At 37.9% G+C, this 7420-nt stretch overlaps 1 long non-coding RNA gene across 1 annotated transcript; it reads left to right on the top strand.

The window, feature by feature from the left end:
* The first annotated feature begins 315 nt into the window (after positions 1-315).
* LOC149640192 (uncharacterized) lies at positions 316-849 on the top strand. The gene is made up of 2 exons (XR_016372201.1): positions 316-520; positions 699-849. It is a non-coding gene; the product is annotated as an uncharacterized LOC149640192 (long non-coding RNA).
* Positions 850-7420: the final 6571 nt, after the last annotated feature.

Here is a 7420-nt window from a genome sequence, read left to right as displayed (position 1 = left end):
TAATATTGACGTTTAAAGTGAAGGGTGCCCCTCTTGCCCGCTTTTTTCAAATTTTGGGATATATATACGATTCGTTTCCATTATAATAATAGATAAAAACGCATTCGCGTGAACCGATGGTGGAAGCCCTGCCATTGGGAGGCTAGTCGTTTCTCGTAACCCTAGCCGATCGCCGCGTATATCTTGAAACGAAACGATGACGGAGGAAAAGAAGCCAGAATGTACTGACTGGCGTCCATGTGGAAGAGGTATTCCAAGAGTCAAATATCGACCACAATGATCATTATCGAAATGCACTGCCAAGGCTGGCTGTTCTTTAGGCGGGTTATACTCCCCAACTTCCTGTTTAAATAAATAAAAAAGATGGCTGCCTTCGAATCGTAGTAGCTCGTAGAATTAATTACAATGCAGTTTGAAGCTTTTATATTCAATTCTATGCGACTAATGTTTTTCAGAACTATATGTTTCAACCTTTTATAGTTTAATTTATTCGTTTTAACGTCACCGAAGCGAGAGAAACGTAAGTATTTTGAATAACAATTCTTTTTCATGATAATCGACCAAGGCTTAGGATTGTTTTCCTTACTTTTTCGCGTTATTAAATACATATTTTGCATTTTTAATTAAGGGGAATCATTCTTAAATGCATAGTTCCATTGTTAATTTAATTAAAATTGAAAAAAACTACATAATTTCAGATTTTTCTTAACTACGGAGCACTGAAAGCCGTTGCTTATTGCAGTTTCAACGAACATCAATTATATTACGAGTTAGTCATTACACCTTTCCCTTAAACAAGTCAAATTAACTCATATAACGGTAAATAAACGTCATAGTAATTGAAACTAATCTCATTTTACCCGAAACTCCCGTCAGAACCTACTAACCTTGCATGTTTTAAAAGATCTTCATCCCCGTTCCGTTTCCACTGAAATTTTGTAAATAATTGTTATTATTATTGAAGCATATCGGTAGCGGAAAAATATGTAACATGATTGATAGCCACCATTGTCATTATGACTTGATGATAGGGGGTGGGGCGCAAGCCTTCCGCCTCAAAATCGTCTCTCAATGGTGTAGGCTGTCTACTTAGCGCAAAGAGACACGGTAGGTTCCTATTTGATGATAGACCAAGCCCCGCCCATACCTTACCTTTTGTAGTTGTAAATAGACCAAGCCCCGCCCATACCTTACCTTTTGTAGTTGTAAATAGACCAAGCCCTGCCCATACCTTACCTTATGTAGTTGAAAATAGACCAAGCCCCGCCCATACCTTACCTTTTGTAGTTGTAAATATACCAAGCCCCGCCCATACCTTACCTTTTGTAGTTGTAAATATACCAAGCCCCGCCCATACCTTACCTTTTGTAGTTGTAAATAGACCAAGCCCCGCCCATACCCTCTGTAGTTTTAAATGCACCACGCCCCCAAGACTTCAACCCTCTTTAATTGGAAATGATGGAGCACAATTAGTACTATGGTGGGCTTTATCTAGTTAGTTCAAGGACGCATGGGAGGTTCTTGTTTTCTGTTACACGATGAAGCCCCGCCCATAGCTTCTAGACCACGCCCCTAGATTGCCAGCCAGTTTAATTGGAAACTATGAAGCGTTGTTAACGATTATTGTTTGAAAATTCCCTATTTCCCTCTTAAAAGGACACGAAATTTGATTATGACACAGTCAATTAGAATAATTTCACAGACTTTTGCGAAATCATTAGACTCATTTAATTCCAATTCTTGCTCTATAGACTAAAATTGCAACCTCAAATTTTCAGAAAAGTGACCAACTTATTGCGATTCTCGTCATTGGTATATTGCAAAAGAGCGCCGAGCGTAGTTGAAGGAAAACTCTAGACGAAGCTTAAAACTCTTTGAAAGGATGCAACGCGGTCGAAAAGGTTGGTATTTAAAGGGACACGAAATAGCGGTGACAAATATTTTAAGAGTTATTATTTTTAGTTGTTTGTAATTATAGCGGAATTTCAAGTTAAGAATTAATGTTCGAATGTTGCAAATTAATCGAAATGAAAAAAAGCAAATCATGTTTTATTTCACGGAGTTTTTTATAAAGAAGGCTTCTCCGGTGAAAAAGAATTATTTGAAATATGTCACAGGCACCACGTGACTCCAAGATACAAAGACTACCCAAGGAGTGAGATGGACAAAATAGTCCTTGTTATTCACGAGATTGCAACGCCGATTCTCCGAAGTATTAGTTTTTCGAAATAAAACTAACCAAGCTTCTTTGAACCAAGACTTTCTTTGGTCACGTTCTTATCATTTGTTTTCAACTCGCTGTGCCTTCTTTTCAGACCATTTAATACAAGTACGGTGACGTTTTTATTATTTTTAAAGTGAACATAATAGCTTAACCGTTAATTTGAATAATCTTAAATTATTTCAGGTTTCCTTTTACAAAGGGTTTCACCGCAACACGATCCCAACCAGAAAATATGGGATATCCATTTATACCCACCAATCTTGAGATTGATAAAAATTTATGGAACATTAATCGTTATTTTAATTGTGTTTGTTTCAACCCCCATAATATGAGCCTGATTAAATGAATATATTATTAGATTAAATTTAAAGAAATTTTAAAATCGTAGAAATTTTCCGTTTTCTTGCAAAATAATGAATCTCAGTTTTCAATAAAATATTTAGAGTGAAAATAGAACGCTGTAATTGTTTCTAGTAATAAAAATTTTAATTTCTAGGTAATTGAGGGATTTGCTTCAATTAATAATGAGAATCAACATTAGCGACTTGGGGGAATTAGGCAACGGAAAACGAGTCTGTGAATAGGAGACGTCTTCATGGGGACATGGACGTCTCGTTGGTTATATCTATCAAAATAGGTAATATGAGAGGCTAGAAAAACATTTCCGCGCTAAATCAAGGTAGATTTCAAGTTTTAAAAAAGTTAAAACAGCCACCATAATTGGATCATGAAGCAGTACAGTAAGCAGACGACACGACAAGAACAGCTCCGATGATAAACTTATTTACAGCCCGCTTTAATTACAATCCGTGAATATTGTCTGCAACGTCGTCTGCTAGCGTGTAGATTCCTGAAAAACACTTTAGTTTACTTATTTATCTATTTTAAATTAAACTGGATTTGCGAATTAAACTAATGTGACTCGCGCTTGTTAATTGCTTACGTCTTTAAGGTTTATTTTTTATATTACCTCAAATTTCAATAAAATCATTTTCCTGTTGAAAATCATTTTGATTTATTTACAGCCCTCTTAACTTCGATTTGGGTAATAATAGTTAAATAGAATAGAAACGGTAGTGGGCTTTCTTTTGCAGAGGTTAGAATGATAATATTAAAATGCTTAAATAAGGACCATTCCACAAATCTTTAGACTTGTTTACATAGCAGTAGACGTTAAATTAAGTTCACTAGTTTGAGATTCTAAAGTCTAGGTGATTTTAATATTTTGTGCTGCTCCAAGTCGTGACGCTATTAAATTTGGTGCTTTTTTGGGGACACCTGATTTACAATTTACATCTGATGTTTTTGGGAAATGAACTAAAATTCTTGTATCGTTGAATGGCAAAAGATAAGAAAGGAATTTTGATTTATTAAAGCCACATCAAGTGAAGCTTGCTCAAAGTCTTTCCGAAGATTCAGCACTGGAAACAAAACCCTCTAAAGGTCTGCCACTTTAAAGGGACAAAAGATAGTCTTAGACTAGTGCAATTACACTGAACTCAGACATATTTGGGAAATCAAGTAAAATTTAAATATCGCGAATTACAGGGGGAGACGTAATTCGTGAGTGGCAAAACAGATGCAAGGAATTTCGTGTAGATGAAGCTCAAAATGTTTCGACGGATACAGCTTTCTAAACAAAGAAGCCCACCCTCCTTCCCAAAGTTTGTCAATAAAATGTCACATTTAACCATGTGGATGGCAAAAAAGAAATTTATTATAGATGCCTTTGTTAATTCTAAGACCTGCCTGCACAGTGGAATATTCATGAATTATTTCTCAATGATTTTAAAAATGAAATCTGTTTAAGATTTCATTAATAATTTTGGTTAGTTGAATAATCATGGAACACTCGGCTCTCCCCTGTATAAGTGAAGGATTTTTGTTATAAACGTCACATAGACCCAAAAAGTATGCTACTTTATACCAGATTATCAATGGAAAGGGAATCTATTTTTAGTTTTAAATCATTGAGAAATAATACTGACCGTAAGGTATGTCTTAGAATTGATGAAGGAATAGATCTATTTTGCTTTCACCCTCAATTTAAAGCAAAGCGCGGGTCCAGCGGATCCCCTACAAGTTGACTTTCCTTACGAACTCCAGTTTTGGCTTGGCGAAGGCAGGAGTCATTTGTACGCGGGATTTATAAGTGCCCCCAGTAGCACAAAGGCTCCACAGTACAGTCTTCTAACAGTCTGTGTGTTCGCTAGGTGTCTTAAAATCTCGGGACTGATAATACACGTAAACACAAGCCGAAAAGCAATAATGTAAACAGTCCATTATTATTACTAATTTTAAAAGTCGGTTGACAGTCTTCCGAATGCTCTAAATTTAGCCCGTTTTTCTTACTCTAGATTATATTAAATCAGGCGCGACCAAGTTTTAGTCTTGTTTTGAAACATTCGCCGGCTTGACTATATTAAGTCTCGGATTTTCAGTTTTAGTCTGGTTGTGAGACAGTCCGCTGGTTTTACAATATCAAATCTCGCCTTTTCAGTTTAAGTTTGGTTATGAAACAGTCCGCCGGCTTGACTATGTTAAGTCTCGCATTTTCAGATTTAGTCTGGTTATGAGGCAGTCCGCCTACATATCTATATTAAGCCTCGCATTTTCAGTTTTAATCTGTTTATGAGACTCCGCTGGTTTTACTATATCAAGTCTCGCATTTTCGGTTTTAGTCTGGTTATGAGACAGTCCAAGGACTTCTCTGTATTAAGAGTGGCGCGTTCAAGTTATACTCATGTTTTGAGACAGTGCGACAGCTTTTCTATATTAAGTCTCGCTCATTCAAGTATTAGTCTTGTTATGAGACAGTCCGCCGGCTTCTCTAAGTCTCGCACGTTTAACTAAGCAAGAGTATAACTTGAACGCGCCATACTTAATACAAAGTAGCCGGCGGACTGTCACATAACCAGACTAAAACTGAAAGTTCGAGACTTGATATAGAGAAGCCGGCGGACTGTCTCATAACCAGACTGAAACTGAAAATGCGAGACTTAATACGGAGAAGCCGGCGTACTGTCTCATAACCAGACTAAAACTGAAAGTGCGAGACTTAATATAGAGAAGCCGGCGGACTGTCTCATAACCAGACTGAAACTGAAAATGCGAGACTTAAAATAGAGAAGCCGGCGGACTGTCTCATAACCAGACTGAAACTGAGAATGCGAGACTTAAAATAGAGAAGCCGGCGGACTGTCTCATAACCAGACTGAAACTGAAAATGCGAGACTTAAAATAGAGAAGCCGGCGGACTGTCTCATAACTAGACTGAAACTGAAAATGCGAGACTTAATATAGAGAAGCCGGCGGACTGTCTCATGACGATCGTCATGAGACAGTGCGCCCTTATTTCAGTCCCAGACTTCCTTGGTTTTATCTTGAAATGATACATTCCCCTGGCTCTCCCATAATAAGTCTATGACTTATTTCAGAACTCTAATGAGACAGTCCAATAGTTACGATATATTAAGCTTCGCGCGTGCTAAATTTAGACTTGTAATGGAAAAACTGCCGGCTGCTATATTTTTGAGTTTCCAACGTCGTCGAGCTTGTTGGAATTTATCTGAATTGTATCTATATCATGTCAACGTTTGACTTCTTCAATTTTTTCCGTTTTTCACTCTAAACTTCTGTTATTTTATTTAAATGATAAAAGTTTATGGAAATGTGTGGTTTCCTTTATGCCAATGGATAGCGGCATGCTCGTCAAGTGATCACGACTCCCACACTCTTCGTGAACGGCCCAAAGTGTACGATTTCGGTTGAAATAAAGGTTTAGAAAATACAAATAATAACGAAACTTATTCTCCACTAAAGTTCCACGATTCTGCTGAAGTAAATTTGAACTACAAGCAAAACTTTCTTTAAAATCCATTATATCTCAACAACTAATTGTAACATGTTAATTTACCCAGATTTAAATATAAATCTATCTCTATAAGCATGATTTTACAATAATATCAAAGAAAATGTTACGGATTATGGCTAATTTCATCTTTCCCTTATATTTAGATAAGACTTCAAATCGTTTGAAAATATAACTCTTTGCTACTCTATATTATCGGAGATTAAATAGCAATGAACACTTTCGTTAAGTGCAGTCATTTGAAGCTATTTACCACTTTTCGAAAGTCGCCAAAAGTGCGGGAGTTCGGTCGAATGGGGCCTCCGAATTAATTTTTCGATCGAATGGTTTGGAACCGTCCATTTACCAGCCGATATCGTGTCCATTCGCCAGCCGATATTGTGTCCATTCGCCAGCCGATATCGTCTCCATTCGCCAGCCGATATCGTCTCCATTCGCCAGCCGATATCGTCTCCATTTCGCCAGCCGATATCGTGTCCATTTCGCCAGCCGATATCGTGTCCATTTCGCCAGCCGACATCGTGTCCATTTCGCCAGCCGATATCGTGTCCATTTCGCCAGCCGATATCGTGTCCATTTCGCCAGCCGTTATCGTGTCCATTCCCCATCCGATATCGTGTCCATTCCCCAGCCGATATCGTGTCCATTCGCCAGCTGATATCGTGTCCATTAGCCAGCCGTTATGTTGTCCAACCGTAAGCCGATTTCGCGTCTATTCACCTTGCAATTTCATAATCGTTTACCCGTTGATTTCGTGTCCACCCGCTTGCCGATTTTCTGACCGTTTACTTGCAAATTTCGTGTCCACTAGACTACCAATTTCGTGTCCATTCGCCTGCTGATATTCTGACCGTTTGATTGCAAATTTCTTGTCCATTCGCTTACCCATTTTATATCCATTAAGTGTATTTTGAAATCAACCGTAGTAAAAGTGCGTGTACACTGGGATAGCAAGACACTTATCTGGGCGGACATTTCGCACTGTAGGGTACGGTCTAAGCTCACAAACCCGGTGATCCAAACAACCATCCAGCTAGTTAAAATTCAGTAATGTTCCCGCAGTTGATTTTTGTTGCAAAGGATCATTACGCGTTCAACTAATAACTATGGGCTTTATCAACATCCAGAAAAGCTTGTGCCTATGGTGCTAGAAAATGCGCTACAAAAAATCCATTTTACTCCATGGAGATGCAGGTAGTATTCGAGATTGGTTGCATGTGGAGGACCACTGTAATAATATTGATTTGGTTTTTCATAGAGGTGAAAATGGACAATGTTATAATATTGGTGCCAATCAGGAACGGACTATTCTTGAAATTACATCG

Source organism: Phalangium opilio, unplaced genomic scaffold (genome assembly GCF_054372755.1).
Source record: "Phalangium opilio isolate 3A_F unplaced genomic scaffold, DU_Popi_V2 ptg000093l_1, whole genome shotgun sequence".
Classification (NCBI taxonomy): Eukaryota; Metazoa; Arthropoda; class Arachnida; order Opiliones; family Phalangiidae; genus Phalangium; species Phalangium opilio.
Note: the sequence above shows the minus strand (reverse complement) of the source record. Positions and strands in the feature narration are given on the sequence as shown.